The sequence below is a fragment of the Malania oleifera genome, chromosome 9 (genome assembly GCF_029873635.1).
Source record: "Malania oleifera isolate guangnan ecotype guangnan chromosome 9, ASM2987363v1, whole genome shotgun sequence".
Classification (NCBI taxonomy): Eukaryota; Viridiplantae; Streptophyta; class Magnoliopsida; order Santalales; family Ximeniaceae; genus Malania; species Malania oleifera.
In genome coordinates this window covers 59943685-59966172 of record NC_080425.1, presented here as the reverse complement: position 1 = coordinate 59966172, position 22488 = coordinate 59943685, and the positions used below count along the sequence as shown (strand labels likewise).

The window sequence follows — 22488 nt, the reverse complement described above, 5'->3', positions numbered from 1 at the left end:
ACAGACCAGTTTCGGTCGACCGAGGCAGAATGAACTGCCAAGGTCGGTCGACCGAAAGTGCACAATGTGTGCATTTTGGTCCTGTTTTGAATCACACAAACCCTATTCAAGTGTCTAACATTCATAGGTGCAATGGTGTGTGTCCTAGGATCATTTATGTCCAATTAAAGACACCGAAAAAGTCCGGTGTCGATCGACCGAAGGGTAAACCCTAAGGTCTTTCTAAGATCACTTTTAGTTTACGATTTGTTTAAGTTTACGTAATAAATCATGCATGTGAAGTGTGTTCTTATTACAAACAAAGACCCTAATTACTATTACAGACCTTTGAATAAATATGAAATACAATACAAATAGAAATTAAGTCTTCAACTTCACTTTCTCTTTGTGCTCATCTCGATCTTGGCAATTTTAAGGTTCCTGCACGAAGACTCAAACACTCATTAGATATAATGAGTATTTGTTATAATCAAAATTAGACGTGACCTATAAGGTCAACAAAGATGATAAAGATGATATTGACACTAGAAAATGTTTAGACAAGTTATCTATTGAAAACAATGCAAGTGAAAATTCAGAAATAAATGATAAATCATCTGAAGATAATGACAATGAAAATAAAGTTCAAAAGTTGCCTAGAGATCGGAAATTCATTAGGAATCATCCTATAGATCAAATCATAGGTGAACCATCTCATGGTGTAGCCACAAGATCTTCCTTGAAGAACCTAGTGAGTCATTATGTTTTCTTGTCCCAAGAAGAACCTAAAAATATTAAAGAAGTAATAGAGGATGAGTCTTGGGTAATGTCCATGCAAGAAGAACTTAATCAATTTGAAAGAAGCAAAGTATGGACCCTAGTTCCTAGGCCAAGTGATCATATAATTATTAGGACCAAATGGGTATATAGAAATAAGAAAGATGCGAATGGGGTAGTAACTAGGAATAAGGCTAGACTAGTTGCCCAGGGTTATAATCAAGAAGAGGGAATTGATTTTGATGAAACCTGTGCTCCCATTGCTAGGATGGAAGTCATTCGTATGCTACTTGCTTATGCCGCTTTTAAAAATTTTAATTTTTTTCAAATAGATGTTAAAAGAGCTTTTCTAAATTGCTATATTAATGAAGAAGTACATGTAGAACAACCGCCCAGTTTTGAAAATCATAAATATCCAGATCATGTATACAGGTTGTTTAAGGCATTGTAAGAATTGAAACAAGCTCCTAGAGCTTGGTATAAGAGGCTTAGTGGGTTTCTACTAGAAAATGAGTTCACTCGTGGCAAGATTGACACTACACTTTTCATCAAATCCAAAAATGACAATATGCTTATTGTTCAAATTTATGTTGATGATATCATTTTTGAAGCAACCAATGATAAGTTGTGCAATGAGTTTGCAAAATGCATGCAAAGTGAATTTGAAATGAGCATGACGGGTGAGCTTAGTTTCTTTTTAGGGTTGCAAATTAAACAAGCTAAATATGGAACTTTTATATGTCAATCTAAATATGTTAGGACTTGCTAAAAAAATTTAATATGGAAGATAATAAAATTCTTGGTACTCCTATGAGTTCTTCCATCAAACTTGACAAAGATGAGCAAGGAATCCCACTTGATGTGAAATTGTATTGTGACATGATTGGAAGTCTTCTATATCTCATTGTTAGTCGACCCTACATTATGTTTAGTGTGTGCATGTGTGCTAGGTTTCAAGCCGCTCCTAAGGAATCTTATCTATTAGCAGTTAAACAAATACTTAAGGTATCTAGTTGGAACCATAGAGTTAGGCTTATGGTACCCCTAAGCATACTACCTTTGAGATTGTGAGTCATACTGATGCTGACTTTGCTGGTAGTAAGGTTGATAGGAAAAGTACTAGCGGCACTTGTCACTATTTAGGACAATCTCTCATTTATTGGTTCTCCAAGAAAAGAAACTCAGTTGTTTTATCTTCAACAGAAGCAGAATATATCGTGACTGGAATTTGTTGTGCTCAAACTCTTTATATGAAACAACAGCTTATGGATTTTAGGTTGCATTACGATACAATACCGATTAAATGTGATAATACTAGTGCAATCAACATTTCAAAGAATCCTATCTCACATTCACGAACTAAACACACTGAGATTAGACATCATTTCCTTCGTGATTATGTGCAGAAAGGAGATGTGGCTCTTGAGTTTGTATGCACTAGCGAGCAGTGGGCAGATATTTTCACTAAACCACTTCCGGAAGATAGGTTCATACAAATTAGACGTGAACTAGGTTTCATGCATAGTAGAGATGCTTCCTAGATATTTCATAGTTTACATAAACTTAGGGGGAGCTGTCTAATAATTTTAAAGTCTAACAATTAATATAACAATTAGAATCTTTCATTGGCTTGGACTTTATGAAGTTGGTTATGTCTTGCAATGCACAATTCTCATATCTACTGCATGATGATGATTATATTTATGTTTTATGTATTGAGCATACTAGAACTGTTTGAGTTGAGTAGTTGTAGATAAACTGTTAGATCTTAAAAACTCAAAACAGGTCATTTTTATACAGGATTTTTTTTATTTTTTTTTTTGGAAATGTCCTATTTTCAAATGGCATGTTGCCGAAATATTTTAAATTTTCCAAACTTATCGTGTATACTAATGATTTATACTCATTGCCTACGTCTATTACTTTCATTACCTTTTTAACTATTGCCAAAAGGGGAAGATGGATAAGAGAGGCAAAAATTGGGTTGCACTTACGAAAAATTATTTGCATTGACAAACTTTTACATAATGCATACTGCTAGGAGGAGCCTTCTAAGGCTATACCCATTTTTTGCATGGTGTATTTGTCATCATCAAAAAGGGAGAGAATGTTGACCTTATAGATTACACCCAATTTTGATAATGACAAATACCTGTTGTATTTGACGACTATTTAAGGATATGTACAGGTATATAATTGGCAAATCAAAATGATGGCACAAGAAGTAGAGGTTGAAGGCCCCAAAGACCATATTTATGTTGTACTTTAATTTCATCTTATGTATTGCGGGTCTGTAATAGTAAATATAAGAAAATTGGTTTATAATAATCAAATGCATTACATGCATGATATGAGAGATAAGCTCAAAAAGTCCTAGAATGACCCTAGGATCCACATGCATGCATAAACATATATGCTTATATGAATAGGGTGATTGTATAAGGAAGTTGGAACCAAAATGCATTAAAAATGCATGTTCGGTCGACCAAACCCATCAGCAGTCAACAGTTTGACCATAACTCGGTCGACCATACCTTGCCAACTTCATATAACTTGGTCGATGGAACTCCCACTGAGTCAACGTTTGACTCCCTGGTCGACCAACCAGAAATATACGAGCAACACATTGGTCTACCGAACCCCCACTTGGGAGAATCCAACTGCCCAGTTCAAAATCACCTAGTCGACCAAGCCACGCGGAAATGGAAAAATCACCCTTAGGACCCTTACTCTGGTCGACCGAAATCTCAGTTCAAATTTCTCCCGGTCGACCAAACTTTGTCACTTGGTCAACCGAACCTCAAGTTTGGTCGACCGGTGCTCTCGGGTTGGAAAATTTTTTTATTGCAATTAAATTTTTTAAATAGGGTTAATTGTGTTAAAATGTTTTAAAAAAAATCCTAATAATATCCTATGTGTCCTGGACGGTTAGTCCAAGATTAGCAATCTTGATTAGCAAAAATCCTCTGAAATTCAAAAAATTTTATTTCCATTTTTAAGCCTCCTACACTCATTCTTATTGGATTTTATTGCTTAAATCTTTTTGTAAGTGTGTTTGAGTGTTCATTTCAAAGGCTTAAGCTGTCTCTTGTTATTGATTGATTAAGGTTATTTTATTAGAGGGCAAAGCTTCAAGTTTCTTTAGGAGACTTTGTTAATAAGTCTTCCTTAGAAATATTTCATTGAGTTTTTGAGTTTTGCATTGTCATTGCAATACTCAAGGAGTTCATATTAGATTTTGATTGCTAAAAATATTTTATACATCATTTTCAAAAATATCTCCTGTGCTTGTCTTTGAAAATTTTATTTTGAGATATTTGCTTGAGTGGTAAAAGATCTTTGTTGCTATACCTTTTGATTGAGATTATCATTTTATTACAAAGATCTAATAAATATTTTACAAACCATTGTTTGAATATCTCTAGTGGTTTATATTGAGAAAAACTTTTGTTGAAATATTTTACTTATGATCTTTGCTAGTGCATTGTGATTGAGGATATTATTTTGACACAAAGATCCTATCACTTACACTCTCATGTACTGATTGGATTATTGGCATTAATCTTAAAAGTAGACACTAAGACTATATTAAGCTTATCATATCTTATCATTTGGTAGTGTGCATTGATTTGTGATATTGTGCGTAGTGGTACATATCTACTTGTGTAAGAAGCATTTCCTTGTACGCAAAATTTTCATATTCATTGTATTCCAAGCATGGGCCTAAAGTGGGAGACTAGCCCTGATAAATAGTTCTATATTGGCTTAGACCCAGTTAGGAAAGTTAGGTGCACCACCCTATTAAGGTGTGTTTAGATTGAGGTCAGCCCCACTAATTGACCTAATTGTAACCGATATCGCTCCACCCGTTAAGTGAGCATTAATGGAACCCTCGGGCTTACAAACTAGAGGTGGGGACGTAGGTACAGTTGGTCGAACCCCGATAACATATCGTGTGTGCACTTTATTTTACCGCAATTTATTTACTACATGTGTATATTATTCTTCAATTGTCAGTGAATGCTGCGCATGATTTAAATTTTCACATATTATTTTTATCTGCACATTTGGAATTTTATAGAAAGACCCTAGGTTGTGAAAAACTGCTAACCTCTGATTTAACCTAAGAATAAGTTTTAAAATTCCAATTCACCCCCCCCCCCCTCTCTTGGGAATACACCAAAGCTAACAATTCAGCTTATAATTGAATTGGGAAGTCTCCACCCCGTAAGGGAGACCAGTTCGGCTCAGCCTGGTAATTGAGCTGGAGTATTCCTCGCCCCGTAAGAAGAGGTCTGTAGGTTGGAGTCAACCCTGTAATGTGACCCGGGGTATTCCTCGCCTAATAAGGGGAGAAAGTTGTAAACGGTTTCTGCTCCACCCGTTAAATAAGCAGGAATAGTTGTATTCTTGGAGGTATGCCCAAAGCGAGAATGTAGGCTAGTTTGGCCGAACCTTGATAACAAATTTCTCTCTCTCTCTCTCTCTCTCTCTCTCTCTCTCTCTCTCTCTCTCTCTCTATCTTATTTAAATTCCTGCACTTTATGCACGTGTATGCATATTTATATTCATTGTTATAATCATCTGTATACACATTTAATTTAAATAAGATTTACTGCATACGTGTATATTTGTGTTCACTACTAAAGTTATTCTACAAATACGCATGTACTTTGAATGGGATATAATCTGTGGTGAATCGGCGAAATGGTTAAATTAGTCAAAAAGCTTTTAAAACCCAATTCACCTCCCTCTTGAGACTACATTAATTCCAAAAAAGTTACCATGGGGAGCTATTATTAATACCTAATTTTTGAGATTTTATTAGCTCTTGGCAACCACCAACTACAAAAAATTATACCACTAAAAAAAGTAATAATAAAAGTACAATTTAGTGTTTATCAACCACAAACAAATACCAAATGCTTAAACTACTAAAAATACTAATTAAAAACCATTTGAAGCATTTCGACTCACTAAATCAAGCATACGAGTAATTTAATATGTGTATATGTATCTTCATCAAGCCCAACATCTGCTAAATCTCTATTAGAACACAATTATTTTTAGGCCTTATTTTAAGTCATACGTCTAATTAAAACAAACACATAATTAGAGAGAGAGAGAGAGACAGAGGAACTCACAACTTCATGAGATAGAAAATTGTGACGACAGAGAATAATAAGAATGCAAAAATTACAACGGCGGATCCATATTAAACATGACTGATAATTAGAAATGGATTAAGGCGAACATGAAAAATCTTGTGAAGACTACCGCAGACTTATCCAATTATGAAGTAAGCTTGATTGATAAAATTAGAATACATGCATGAAGAAAGAGAAAGGAAGAGTGAAGGGAGGAAAAAAATAAAAAAGGGACTTGGAGAGGATTAACGAGGCTCAAAAATTGAGCCAGGCACCATATATGCTTTTTTTTTATGTTTATTAGTTGTTCATCAAAGAAAGGGGTACCAATACAATATTTATTGACTCCATTTCAAAAATTGAAATTTAATGACCAGCTTGAAAGTAGATGACAAAGTCAGTAGCTAACAGTGTAATTAATATCACAGAATCATTCAAAATTTGTGTTCAGCAGAGGAGGTTCCTCCTATTAGACAAAGTGAAAGGTTTATGCATAAAAAATTATTTCTCAAACACGCACTTGGAAAATTCGAGGGATTGAAATTCAGCATCTAAGCAAAACTCAAGGGACTGAAACTTGAGTTTTGTCAAAAAAATTTGAATATATATATATATATTCAGACAAAATTGGAAGGACCATCACTCAAGTTTAGGTAAAATTTTTAAGAAAAAAAAAATTAAGATCAAAACTTGATGGACTGTCCCAAGCTTAAATATGCATCTAATGCTCTCAAAAAATCAAAAAGCGAGATGGTAAATTGCATTCTATTATTTTGATCAAGTTACAATACAGGCAAAGAAAGAAAATGCATATAGGAGGTAAAACTCAAGGGTAAACCCCTTCTACAAATTTCCTCTTTTGGGCTTGAACTCACTCAATCTACACATATGGCAATTAAACCTCACCTTTTATATAGAAACCATACATGCATGCAATGTCCGACTGTCCAATGAAAAACCATGCTAACTAAATTCAAGACAAGATTTAGGAAAATATACTCTAGCTCACTTGGCAAATAAAATCACACACATCATACAAGGTATCTTTAAGGAAGAAAGCATCAAAACCTAAAGTCAACCTCCAATACCAAAGACTAATTTATTAGCCTTCAAATTAGACATGATAACTAAGCATTTAAACCCCATACTAGGATCAACTTCCAAATACCTTCAATTGCGACTTCCAACCATGTCATTAATCCTCCCCCATTGCAGCTACTTTTATCAGTGGAAAATCGCGTATATCCATGGGGACAAGTGTCCCTATTGAAATTTTGAAAGTATTCGGACGATGACATTACTGAAAATATTTGTCCAATTCTTAAAAGCAGCAAATATAAAAAGAATAAAGTTTTGTGGTAAATATTATTATTTGAAACAACTATTACAAGTGTTAAATAAGAATGTATGTATTTTTTTTATTATAAATTTTGAAAAATATGAACAAATATTTTACATTTTATTATTTGTGTATTTTTCTGCCTCCACTAAAAAGAATTTCTGGATATGCCACTGACTCTCGCCACCATCACACCCTTCTCCAATGGGCAAAAACTGGGTCTTCAGCTCCCTGTCCCATGATCACCTGTGAAGAGCATTGTACCCCACAACAAGGGCTCGACTATCCCTTCGATTTTTAAAAAAAATCGAACTTCAGGGGCGGTCCCTCAATCTTTTTAAAATTTTGAAATCAGCTTAAGTGTCAGTCCCCTTAAGTTTTGTTTAAAAGTCAAGTGTCAGTCCTTTAATCTCTCGAAGTGCATTAGTTTGGAAATATTTTCCAAACGCGTCATTTTAAAAAGTATTTAAATAAAAAAATATTATTTTCAAAATTTCCAGAAATAAATCCATTGGGTTTGTTTTTTTAAGGTATTTTAATGAAATTTGGGAGATGGATGAACAAAGGAGCAGGAGTGTTCCTCAGCGAAGACTTGGAAATTACAAGCCACTACAAATGACTTGGACTTGTTAGACATAGGATTCAATGGGACTCGTTTCATATAGCCTAACAAGAGACGAGGCCATGCACCTATCGAGGAAATTAGACACAGTATTCTTTAATGGTGAATGGAAGTCAAAATATGAAGGGGGAAAAAAAAGTGAATGCTGTGATCTATACATGCAAGGCCCAATATCTAATGACAATGTATATCAACCGTGCTGATAAGTATGTTCAGAGCTAATGGAGCCAATGTCAATACTTACTTGAGGCCCAATAGGTACCCTTGGAAACAGACTGCATGTAACTGATGGCAACACTCGAGCATCCATTAAATTGGCATAGAAATATAATTGGTCTGACATCTTATAGTTGTTTGGCTTGTTTCATACTGTTGAGTCTCACAGCATTTCAGGAAAAACCTCTTGGTTGATAGTCTAAACAGTTCTGCAAAAAATTGTTCGCATTTTATTTGAAATAAAACATTGCAGCAGTATTTTGCAACTAAAGAGAGAAAAATAAAAAACCCACCTCCAGTTGCTGTCTACATAGTTAGCAGCAAGCATTTTTGTCTTTCCGTCACTTGGCTTCTTGTGAAAACCAAGTCAAATTTTCTCTGAATATCGTGGCTTAGAACAACTAAAAAAATGAAATCTACAAGTCTCCTGCAGCAAGCAATATTTCTCTACATCAAATTAATGCAGTTGGTGCGCCAGCGCCTGATAGATAAAAATGCAATAATGAATTAGCTCCATAGGCAGACTATAGAATTCCGTAGTAGGAAAGTCCAGAAGGCTTTAGTAAACTGGATAACTGAGCAAGAGTTAATGAACACAATTATATAAAGAATAAGAACTAACCTTGAGGCTCTTTTAGCTAAGATTGGAATTGGAATTGATAATCTTTATCATAATCCATACAAGAATAGAAAATATATAGATCTTAACATAGGCTCCAAAGAAATTACAATTTCAACCTCACCATTACCATATAAATTGCAAGAAATCAAAAAAAAAAATGTAAAAAGCAAAAGATGAAGCAGCCTATTGGTCGTTTACCTTTTATTGGAATTGAACACCTTTGTGACACACACATATAGTGTTATAATTTTATAAACCTAATATGCAGTTACTAATTTTATAAACCTTATTTTAAATATGAAAAATTATGCTTTATCGAAAGCAGAAAATCAAGAACTTAGAACGAATAAAGGAAACTTAACACAGTTGACTTGTAAGTGAAAAAATTACAAAGTTCAGAACTGTAGAAGCTGATTTGATTTCAAGTGTTCAACCTTGAAAACTGATCTCTATGAGGAAAAATTGAAGTTTAGGATTAAAAGAAGAAGAAGAACGAAAAAAAAAACACGCACACACAACACAGAGCACAAACATGCTATATGAAACCTTTTCCACCAATTTATGCGATTATGGACCATTTCTTTTAACAAATTCAGGGCTATTAAATCCTTACTATCTCATTTTAAATTATTTTAGGTCTACCCCTACCCTTTCAATTGTCCCCTATAGTAACTAACTCTTCCTCACTAGCACACTATATGGTCTATGTTGCAAATACCCAAACCATCTGAGTCGTCTCTCCCTTATCTTATCTTTTATAGGAGTTACACCTAACTTACCGCAAATATGTTCATTCCTTAATTTATCTTTCAATGTTATACCGCTCATCCATCTAAACATTCTCATCTCAACAACTTTTACTTTTTGGATATTTTGTTTCTTCGCCACCCAACATTCCAATCCATATAGCATAGTTGGTCTTATAGCATTGTCTTATAAAACCTCCCTCTTAATTTTAAGGGTATTCTACAATCACAAAGCACAGTCAAAGCACTTTTCTATTTTACCCAACTTGCTTTAACTCTATGTTTTACATCATCTTCAATTTCACCTTCAACTTGCATAATAGATCCAAGGTATCAAAATCTACAAGTGCTATTTATTTCATCATCAAGTTTAACTTTGTCTCCAACATTTCTCCTACCATTACTGAAATTACATTTCATATATTCTGTCTTATTTCTACCTAAAACCTCTAGATTCGAAAGTTTCTCTCCATAATTCTAACTTAGTCTCTAGTCCACCCTTAAATTCATCAATCAATAAAATATCATCTACAAACAACATACACTATGAAACCTCATTTTGAATGCTCTTAGTTAGTTGGTCCATCAATAAACTAAAAAGATAAGAGCTTGGAGCGGATCCTTGATGTGCACCTATGGTGATTGAAAATTCTCCAGTTTCTCCATTTATAGTCCTTACACTAATCATTACTTCGTCGTACGTATCCTAACATCAATATACCCACTACAGACACTTTTTTTTTTCTCTAAAACCCACCATAGAACTTCCCTAGGTACCTCCTATCATATACTTTCTCTAAGTCAATAAATTCCATATGCAAGTTCATCTTCTTTTCCCTAAACTTTTCCATCAATCTTCTTAAAAAAATATATAGCTTCTGTGGCCAATCTCCCAAGCATAAAACCAAATTGATTTTCTAAGACCTTCGTTTCTAGTCTTAATCTTTGTTCAACTACCTTTTGATGTGAATGGTGTATTCCCAATAAGATAAGTGAATTGGATATTTAAACAATTTTATGTCACTTTTTTCCTAATTTCAAAATTCACAATCAGTATAACGCAACCTAGCGTCTATCTAAGCAATTACCAATTCCCTAGATATTGAGATATATGAATATTTAAAACATACACAACAGTTTAAATATAGACATGCAAGTGCTGGAAAGTAAAGAGTATAGGGAAGAGAATAACACAGTTATTTTTATCGAGATTCGGCCAATCCAGCTTACGTCCACATCTCAAGCTAACAAGCAAGAGGATTCCACTATTTGCTCACTTAATAGAGCAGAGCGACGCCATTTACAATACTCCTTACGAGGTGAAGTCTCCTCGGCTCACTTACGAGTAAAGCCAAAATAGTTCTCCTTATGAGGCGGAGTCTCCTCAGCTCAAATCACCAGGCTGAGTCAAACTAATTTCTCCTTACGAGGCAAAGTTTCGTCAACTCAATTACGGGACCGAGCCACAACCAGTTCTCCTTACGAGGCGGAATCTCCTCAGCTCACCTAACCAAGTTAGAGCCAAACTGGTACACCTTACAGGATGGTGTATTCCTCTTCAGGCCACGCTTGGAATACAAAGATTATAAATTTTTTGTACAAAGATATGCTTTTGCAAAAGCAAATATGTACAATATGAAGCTCTAAAATGCACTTTCAAATTATATGAGTTTAAGTTCAATGGAGTATGGGTATTTTTCTCAATATGATTTTTGCAATCTTTGAATAAAAATGTATATGATAAAAACTTCAAAGATTTAAACCCAAATAAATATTTTTCCAAATTATTTTTCAATGAAAAGTGTAAGAGAACCTAAAGTTTTACTTTCCAATAATTTTTACCCAAAGAGATGTATGCGATCTTTTGATAAAAAGATAAATGTAGAATAAAAGTGCTTTCAAAGATCTTAAAATTCCAAATGCTTTCTTCAAAAATAATATTCAAAAATGTTGTTCAAGAAAGTTAGGGTTTTTGGCTCAAAAATATTTTTGCAAACAAACACAAATGAGCCTTTGGATCTTACAATAGATGTGCACAAATATCCACAAGCTATATGAAGTTTCCCCCAAAATATTTATCAAAAAAACATATGTGAGAGAAACTATATACTTACTCTCAAAGAATGATTTTCAAAATAAAGCTTAAAAGAAAGTAAGTGCTTTCAAATGCTATGAAATATGCCCACCAGAATGATTCTTCAACAATCTTCTAGAGCAATGAATTTACTAAAGAAGAAAGTAATAAATAATATATGCTCCCTTTCAAAAAGATTCTTCAAAGAGAAAAAGAGAAAGAAAGTAAAAAATTTAAGCACAAAACTTTGGGAGGATTTACAATAACAGTTATCGGTGCAAAACTACAAGTGTACAGTATCGTAGTTTTATAATATAGTGATGTGAGGAGTATCATACTCAGAGATTGATGTCTTAATTTTACCAAGTATCACAATTATACTAATCTTGATTTTATTTAGAAAGATTAATAATTGTAGAATGCAAAATTAAAATAAGGCTACTTTAAATAAACTATTCAAGGAAAAATAAAAATGGTTGCCACGTATCAAATTAATGAGGGTGAAAACTTCTAAGAAACCGATTTCACCTAGTTTCTCACTATACTTCACTCATCTAGCTAATTCAATTTTGTTTTCTCTGTTTGTTAGCAAATCTCTAATTTTTCCAAAAGCCTCTTTCGATGGTCAATCAGAACCTATTCTTGTTTATTATTTAACATAAGAATATGCAAATTAATAACACAAGAACACAATAAGACCCTCGATTTTTTTATGCTACATAAGTTCATATAAGTCTTTCGATCTCTATATTCACCTACATTGAATTATCCAAGATCTATCCTATTATTCCCCCTTTCGATAGCAAATCACAAAACCAACATCATCTAATTAATGGTCAGTTAATTAAAAGCATTAAGCGCAGAATAACTCAGACAAACATTAAAGAAAACTACTTCAGATTAGTATCGAAAGGCAAGCATAGTTTAAAACTAGGTTACATCGTTTTCCTAGAATACAAAAATTAGTTCATGTTGAAAATTAAATCAAACATAAACGATTTCACCATGTTTTCTTTTATTTAGAAAGTAGAAGACAAAACAACACCCACAACACCGCCGTCGCGCACCATGAACACCCCAAGCACCGCCATTGTTTGTCTTTCCGGTTCCCGAAAAGATATTAATTTTTCAGTGTATCACCAACCACACTTACTGTTCGTGTGTTGTATCTGCACAGCACCCCTAAAGAAAACCAAAAGACAGCTTTCCTCTATTCATCCTCCTTTGTATGTCTCCCACTAAAAATCCCAAAAAGATAGCTCCTTTCTCTTCCTATGTGTGTGCCTCCCCAAGTTCGGCCTCCGCTATATCTCACAAAAAATTATTATTCATAACCCCCCCTGTGTGTGGTGCGGCCTCCCCTATCTACAAAGTGAAACCCTATTCCTTTCCTTTAAAAGCCCCAGTGCACCTATCCGTCTCCAATTGAACCCAACGTATGCCCCCTTGGAACCCTACCTCCAGCGCATCCCTTGTGCACTTAGAGCCTCCCATTTAATTCTTGCATTGTCGGGTCACATCAAGACCCAGCTTTTTTTCTTCTTTTTTTTTTCTCCAACCCGTCTCCTTCAAAGATCCACACGCATGGCAAGCCCAGTTCTCCATTTAAATTGCCTGCAGCCCACTAATTTTCCATCTAAATGCAGCCCACAGATTCTGACTTTTCAAAATTAGTTTAACTTGCATGCACCAGCCCACTTATTTAATAACTCAAGTACATAGCACGCACGCATGCACGCGCGCGCACACACACACACACACATTTGACTTTTTAAAATTGGTTTAATTTGCATGCACTAGCCCACTTATTTAACAACTTATGTAAACGTGTGCGCACGCGCGCACACATATATTTTTCTTTTTTTGATTTCTCTTTAAATGTCCAAAATTGCTCTTCTCATTTTGGCCCACGCACAAGCCCACGATTATTTAATAACTCATGTACACGACACCTCTTCATGTTCACGACCTGCGTAGTGCATGTGACGTCTCCTTGTGTAGTGCACGACTTCTCCCACATTTTTAATTCTGGATTTAATTTCCAAAAATTTTCTTTCTTTTTCTTCAAATCTGCAATAAAATCAAAACACAGTGAGACCTAAAATCGGTAAAAATTAAATAAAATTATGCCAAAATTTAAAGTTAAGAAGTGCTAAATTATTTTAATTTATTCCACCCATCAAATAGCCTTAGTTAAAAAATGAGTAATGAAGGGGTATTTATAGACATCTAAAAAATATGACCGTTTGGGGACACAAAGGGTATTTTAAATTTGTTTAATTAAAAATTAAACACATTTTAGTACTAAAAAATTGGGCAACCCGAGAGGGTCGATCGACTGAGGACTTCATCGGTCGGATGACCTAAGCTTATTTTCAAAAAGGTCAATGGGGTTCAGTCGACTAAGGGAATGACTGGTCGGCTGACCTCGGGCGATTTTTCACCCTTCATAGGTTTGGTCGGCTGTCCACAAGAGCCGGTTAGCTAAGTGAACAGTGTCGGTCGACTAGGGTCATTTTGTTCTAAAAATGCCGGTCGGCTGAGGAATACAAATTTGCCAAGTTTTAAGGTTGGTCGATTGTGGAAACTTAATTAAAAAGATGGTCGGTCAACTAAGTTTTGTCAAACTTTGACTTCTGACCTAGGGCATGGTCGGTTGACTAAGCTAGTTTGAACCAGTAAGGGTCGGTCGACCGAGGTCTTTGAACACTTATGTTTTTGCCCTGATTTTGATCCTAAAGCTAGTACAAAACCCTTGTATGATTTTAACTTTTATGAAAATGATTTTTTTATTAAAGTTTAGGTCCCCCTAAGGTCTGTCTATGGTCATTCTGAGCATTTAACCACATCATGCAGAGCATGCAATATTACAGGAATTCCTAAACTACATGCAATTACAACTGAAATAAATATGTATTCTTTCTTCTTTGCTCTTCAATCCTCAATGGAATATGCCAAGAGTATAAGCTTTAAGTTCTTCATGGCTTCCATTTTCTTTCCTTTATGTGTGTGCTAAAATGTAAATCTGCTCAAGCACTTAAAAATACACATAAGATACTTATGTTTTGTCAACATTAAAATAAGGATCGGACTCAAAAAGTCAACAATCTCCCCATTTTTTATGATGACAAACACATAAGAGCATAATGAGTTAAGCCTGAAAAGGCTCCCCCTAACAATATACATAACTTAAAAGATAAGCAATGTAGTTCACGCATATCAAAAGACAGAAAACATGTCAAATAACCATGCATTTAGTTTTAGCATTAAAACATATTAAAGCTCAGATATTTACCCCATTTAAAAAATTTTCCTTTAAAAAATTTTCCCCTTTCAAAAAAATTCTTCCCTCTTTTGCATTAAGGCATTTATTATATTGCTCATAAAATTATATCATTTTACTCACAAAATTCTCCCCCTTTTAGCATCAACAAAAAAACTAACCTAAGTAGAAAACAATTTTAGCATTTAAACAAACTTAGGTTAAGAGAACTCCCCCTTTTAAACTCAACAACTAAGCAAAAAAATTTATAGCTTGTTTAAAAAAAATGCAATTTTACACATAAAAACATAGTAACTGACCATATGTAATTATAATGACATGTTAAATATGGTTAGACTAGAAATATTCACAAACCATTTCAATTCAATCACTACATAAGACTCGTGTAGGATTTGAGTTCAAAGCACACAGCATATGATAGCAAATATAGGTTTGAGTATAAATTTAGTCTAACGGTTCGCACGAATTTTCATATATAATCAATGAGTCAATTAAGAATATATATAAACAATAAGGCAAGATACAAAGAATTTTAGTTTTGAAAGTATTTCTTGTCATAAAGCATTAAAAAAATATTTCCCCTTTTTGATGTTATCAAAGAATACTAGAAAAGATGCTTGCTGGAAAAGAAATTTTAATAAAAAACTTAAGCAAGCGAACATTTTCTTGGTAAGCATTTAAGAATAACTCACAGTATGACCAGAAAAATACAACCATATAGATTCAAAGATATCAGAAAATTTAAAAAAAGGATCATATGGCAAATTTAAAAATATTGGCAAACAATATTGTTTTAACTTAAGATATTCAACAAAATCATCATACTTTAATGCACATGCCACATTATGTTCAATAGACATCTAAGCACAAGAATGGGTGAGCACAACAAGATAGAAATGTAAGTTCAAAAGCTCCTCCTATAAATTTGAATACTAGCTTAGATGCAATAACTGCTTGTACTTAATAAAGACTGATTTCATTGAGAATGCCAAGCAGTAAGCAATCATTTTTTAAACTTCTTGAAACAACTATACTGGATATTTATTAACCAATTTTATTACATAACCAGTATAGTCTTCCTATAAATTACAGATGCATCAGAGAAGAAATATTAAGGCATCACTATAAAGCTCAAAACCGAGAACAATCCATATCTATTTATAGACTTTTAAGAACTGGATATAATGTTTAGGGCTTTTAGAAGATCCTCAATATTCAAAAAATGAAAGTGATTCATATGAGTCCTTTGTGCTCTAAGAATGAAGCTCAGCTTCCCTATACACACATGCATTTTCAGATAAGGATGAAACTCAGATATCCATTTAATATACAATCATCCTTTAGAATAAAGTTCAACATGCAATATATTATGAGCGTTCATCACATGTTTACTGCATATTACATTCAATTTAGCACACGATAGCCAACAAGGCTATACTCATATATTTATGCAATAATCATGCAGTTTACACAAGCATGCACCAAAACATAATCATTTAAGCACATGATCTGTGGATTTTGATTATTTTTGGAAAAATTTTAATGAAATTTCAGCAGCATGCTACTTGTAAATAGAACATTTTACCATCAAAAACTAGTTGTTTTCAGCAAGTAATCCACATAAAGCACGCAACAACCTAAATCCACTAACAGCATGCAACTCACGTCACTACATCAGCTATGCAGATGGCATTCAGTTCAATTAGCATGCACTCCAAGATTCACTACCAGCAAGCATTTCACAATACTGCATCAGTCATGCAGTTGGCGTTCCAGATTAAGCATGCAAAAATAGTAGTCAATAACAGTTCATACAACAAATAAACCATCCATCAAAGATATTTAATCATTTAGTGCATTATGGATAGTAAGCTGCAGTGTTATTCTCATCAAGGCATACGAGCATAAAAAGATAATCAAGAGAGTATTTAATTTAAAACCATGAACACAAAGAGAAATGTTCCCCCTCAGTTATGCACTCTACCATCATATGTCTTATTCTTCTTTTCAATTTTCAAGTTCTTTAGCCAAGTGTCCTAAGATTTTTAGTGATTTAAACTTGACTAAGAATGCTTTGGCTTAGAGGACCAAAAAGTCACTAGCAATACTTTTTCAAGATCATAAGCCTACATTTGCCTCTTTTCTTATGAATTTCAATGCGTGAGAGGCTCAAGTTTGAATGGCGTATAACTTTAATTCTTCGAGCATAGGTTTCTTTGAAATTTGTTTCTTCATTTAGATTGAAACCTAGCAATCATCTTAGTCATTCAACTTCATTATAAGGATACGAAACTCTAAAGGATTTGATTAAAATTTGAGAGCTTGTGAGAGAAGTATATGATAAATACACTTAAGGATCTAAATTACTATTAAGTTTAGAAGAGTATTCAGAAGTGAGCACAAGCAGACAATATTAAGAATATTTTCATGCTAGCGAATATGTCCTAACAGCTACAACTAGAAGGTACCCCTTTAGATATGATCACCGAGTAGAGCAAGGATACAATCTAAAGAAAAGATGAATCTGTACCAGATATGATCGTGATTCAGTAAAGAGATCCTATGAAGGAGATGGTGAACCAAAATAAGAGAGTTTTGCATTTTAAGCACAAAGGGAATATTTCAATATGGCATTAAAACTTGAAACCATTAGTAGATGCCTCTAATTTTGATTATGGAAGGATGTCCTATGATAAGCACTCAGAATATTAGGAATTCATTATCATTAGTGCTTATGACCTGAGTGATGACTAAATTTTGATTTAGGCTTTTATATTTAAAAATCAATTAAGGGTAAAATGATGTCTAGTATGAGATGGACCCCTGAAACTCAATTTTGTGCGATGGACAAAATATGCTTAACTTGAGGTAATCATGAATTAAGCATTAAGAGTTATTAATCAAGCAGAGATAGACTCGTTCTTGTCCAGTTCAAGGGTAGCATGCTACTACCAATATTTTCATATTTTACCCAATCATTATGATGTAGATACGTTAAGTGATTGGATTGGATATGTTACTTGAATTTTCGTATTGGCATGTTTTTCCAAGATTCTTAGTATACAAAATTTAGTATAGTGGATGCATATACTAAGATTAAACATTTTAGGCACAAACCACTTCCTAAGCCTTTAGTCATCACAACCTATTAAACTAATCCTAACATCTAAGGAAGAATTAAATAATTGTGTAATTTAAATTTGAATCCATTCTTCCTTTGGTCCTAAGAGGTTTGTCTTCATGACAACCCATGCCATCTTTTTATCTATGCCTCTGGCACTTTTAGATAGACAAGTAAACCTAGTGTGCCCTTTCTTTTTATAATATAAGCAAGTATTATGTATATGTGAAGAGTTTTGCTTATATCTCCTATTTCTATTTGATGAGGCATAAGAGTGACTATAGGATTTATAAGATGAACCCTTTTTGAAAGATTTAATTCTTTTAACTTCTAAGGGTTTCCTTGAATCATTCTTTTTACTTGTAGCTTTTGGTGTGCTTCCTGAGTCATCTCCAATTTCTCCCTTCAGGCATATAATTTTTAATATTTTCTTAATCTTTTTCTTTTCTAAGGTGGTATGATATTGTTTCATATCTTTTAATTGTTTTACCATCCTTTTATTCAAATTTTTCAAAACTGTTCTCTTTTAAGACATCCCAACTAGAATCTTATGTATTTTGAATAAAGCATTTTCTAGTTGTTTGCAGGAAGACATGCTTTTAACATTTAATTTTATCACATGATTTAACATAAGATTTACTACAAAGATTATCACATGAATCAGTGCATGAATCATTAACAGTATTATCACAAAAGATATCAAATGATTCATTACATGGTATATTACAGGATTCAACACAAGAATCATCACAATAAACATCATGTGAATCATTTAATCTAGAAGATTTAGATATGTATACCTCCTCCTCGTCTAAAGCACTTAGCCCATGATTCACCACTACTAGATCGTTTGAGCATGATTCTTCAGGAGTGGTGGTCTCTTCTTTCTTAGACACTCCATATCTCTTTTCTAACTCCTCCCATATATCTCTCGCACATTTACATGTCATAATTTCATATAAAATATTAGAATCTAAAGCACAATATAATAAGTCCATGGCATATGAATTTGCATGCATTAAACTAGGATGACTTTCATTCATTGGCATACAAATTTCTTTATCAATCACCTGCCAGACCCTCCAGTCCATTGATTTAAAAAATATGCTCATCCTTTGTTTCCAGATAATGTAATCGACACCACAAAATAATATAGGCCTGACACATTACTACCCCTCGTCGAATAGGGATACATCATATTAAGTCATTGCGATCTTTAGCACAAGCAGTTAATCTTTTTGGAACAAGACTCTGATACCAATTGACGTGAATGGTATATTTCCAAGAGGGGGATGAATTGAATATTTAAAAAAATTCTAGGTCTCTTTATTCCTAATTTCAAAATTCACAATTAGTATAACGCAACATAGGATATATCTAAGCAATTACCAATTCCCCTGATATTGAGATATACGAATATTTAAAACATACTCAACAGTTTAAATATAGACATGCAAGTGCTATAAAGTAAAGAGTATAGAGAAGAGAATAACACAGTTATTTTTATCGAGATTTGGCCAATCCAGCCTACGTCCCCGCCTCAAGCTAACCAGCAAGAGAATTCCACTATTTGCTCACTTAACCGAGCAGAGCGACGCCATTTACAATACTCCTTACGAGGTGGAGTCTCCTTGGCTCACTTACGGGCAAAGTCAAACCAGTTCTCCTTATGAGGCAGAGTCTCCTTAGCTCAATTCACCAAGTTGAGCCAAACTAATTTCCTCTTACGAGGCGAAGTTTCCGCAACTCAATTACGGGACTAAGCCACAACCAGTTCTTCTTACAAGGTAAAGTCTCCTCAGCTCACCAAACCAGGCTAGAGTCAAACCGGTACACTTTACAGGACAGTGTATTCCTCTTCAGACCACGCCTGGAATACAAATATAAGAAATTTTGTGTACAAAGATATGCTTCTACAAAAGTAGAGATGTACAATATGAAGCTCTAAAATGCACTCTCAAATGATATGAGTTTAAGTTCAGTGGAGTACGAGTATTTTCCTCAATTTGATTTTTACAATCTTTGAATAAAAATGTATATGATAAAAACTTCAAATATTTAAATTCAAATAAATATTTCTCCAAAATATTTTTCAATGAAAAGTGTAGGAGAACCTAGGGTTTTACTTTCAAATATTTTTTACCCAAAGAGATGTATGCGATCTTTGATAAAAAGATAAATGCACAATAAAAGCTTTCAAAGATCTTAAAATCCCAAATGCTTTCTTCAAAAATAATATTCAAAAATGTTGTTCAAGAAAGCTAGGGTTTTTTACTCAAAAAGATTTTTTCAAACAAATACAAATGAGTCTTTGGATCTTGCAATAGATGTACACAAATATCCACAAGCTATATGAAGTTTCCCCCAAAATATTTATCAAGAAAAATATGTGGGAGAAACTATATACTTACTCTCAAAGAATGTTTTTCAAAATAAAACTTAAGAGAAAGTAAGTGCTTTCAAATGCTATGAAATATGCCCACCAGAATGATTCTTCAATAATCTTCTAGAGCAATGAATTTGCCAAAGAAGAAAATGATAAATAATCTATGCTCTCTTTCAAAAAGATTTTTCAAAGAGAAAAAAAGAAAGAGAGTAAAAAATTTAAGCACAAAATCTTTGGGAGGATTTACAATAATAGCATTAGTTAACAAATGAGTAACGAAGGGGTATTTATAGACATCTAAAAAATATGACCGTTTGAGGACACAGAGGGTATTTTAAATTTGTTTAATTAAAAATTAAACACGTTTTAGTGCTGAAAAATTTAGCAACCCAAGAAGGTCGGTCAGCTGACCTAAGCATATTTTCAAAAAAGTCAATGGGGTTCGGTCGACTGAGAGAATGGCCGGTCGGCTAACCAAAGGCGATTTTTCACCCTTCGTAGGTTCAGTCGCCTATCCACAAGAGCCGGTCAGCCGAGGGAACAGTTTCAGTCAACAAGGGTCATTTTGTTCTAAAAATGTCGGTCGGCTGAGGAATACAAATTTGCCAAGTTCTATGATCGATCGACTGTGGAAACTTAATTGAAAAAATGGTCAATCAACTAAGCTTTGTCAAACTTTAATTTCCAGTCTAAAGCATGGTCGGTCGACTAAGCTAATTTGAGCTAGTAAGGGTCGGTCGACCAAGGTCTTTGAACACTTAAGTTTTTGCCCTGATTTTGACCCTAAAGTTATTTCAAAACCCTTGTATGATTTTACCTTTTATGAAAAGGATTTTTAATTAAAGTTTAGATTCTCCTAAGGTCTATCTATGGTCATTCTAAGCATTTAACCACATCATGCAGAGCATGCATTATTACAGACATTCATAAACTAAATGCAATTATAATCAAAATAAATATGTCTTCTTTCTTCTCTACTCTTTAATCTTTAATGGAATGCGTCAGGAGTATGAGCTTTAAGTTCTTCATGGCTTCCATTTTCTTTTCCTGATGTGTGTGTTGAAATGTAAACTTGCTCAAGTACTTAAAAATACACATAAAATACTTGTGTTTTGTCAACATCAAAACAAGGATCGGACTCAAAAAGTCAACACATTTCCCACAATTTCATCGTATGACTCATAAGTTTAATTCCACGACAGTTATTACAATTTTGAATATCTCCTTTATTTTTGTATATTACCATTAAAGTGATTTTCCTCCATTCATCTGACATTTTTTTAGTTTTTATAATTGCGTTAAATAAATTAGTTAACCATATAATTCTATTATCACCTAAGCATTTCCAAACTTCAATCGGGATGTTATCCAATCCTATAATTTTTCCATTTTTCATCTTTTTTAGAGCAAACATAACTTCGTTTACTCTAATTTTGCAAATCTCATATTTTTAGTATTTTTCTCATTTTTCAATTATAAGTTTAAGTCTTCTATTTGGTTTTCATTAAACAACATACTAAAGTATCTTCGCTATCTATTATTTATATCTTCATCCTTAACCAAGACAATATCATCCTTACTTTTTATACATTTTACATTTTCTAAGTTCTTACTCTTCCTTTCTGTAACTTTAGTAAGTTTAAACATATCTTTATCCTCTTATTTTGTATCTAATCTATCATACAAACTATTAAATGATCTATGTTTAGCTTCACTAATGACCTGTTTTGCATCTTTTCTCACTTCTTTATACTTTTCAAAGTTATCCATGTTTCTACACTTTTGCCACGTTTATATCAAATTCTTTTTGTCTTTAAGGCCTTTTGGACATCTTTATCCCACCACCAACTTTCTTTGCTATTCAGGAATCTTCCCCTTGATTCGCCTAAAATCATTTTTGCTCTATTTTTAATAGAACTAGCTAATCTACTCTAAAGAGTATTCGTATCTATCTCATCCTCTATAGTCCAATACCTATCTTTGATCACTTTATCTTTAAATTTTATTATATTTTCTCCCTTTAGGTGTTACCACCTAGTTCTCTTACACTCGTTTATTTTATCATTTTTCTTCCATTTTCTAATACATATATCTAACACTAAGATTTTATGTTTTGTGGTTAGGCTTTCACCTGAAATAACTTTACAATCCTTGCATAATAAACGACCTACCTTCC

General features: G+C 33.5%; 1 long non-coding RNA gene across 2 annotated transcripts; it reads right to left on the bottom strand.

The window, feature by feature from the left end:
* Window positions 1-232: 232 nt before the first annotated feature.
* Window positions 233-19142, bottom strand: LOC131164901 (uncharacterized). Of its 2 annotated transcripts, XR_009139375.1 has the most exons (4): window positions 18727-19142; window positions 8374-8507; window positions 8109-8289; window positions 233-420 (listed from the first exon to the last, which is right to left on the bottom strand). It is a non-coding gene; the product is annotated as an uncharacterized LOC131164901 (long non-coding RNA). The 2 variants fall into 2 exon arrangements; XR_009139376.1 differs by lacking the exon at window positions 233-420 and having other exon boundaries at window positions 7905-8289; window positions 8374-8561.
* Between the last annotated feature and the right edge of the window lie 3346 nt (window positions 19143-22488).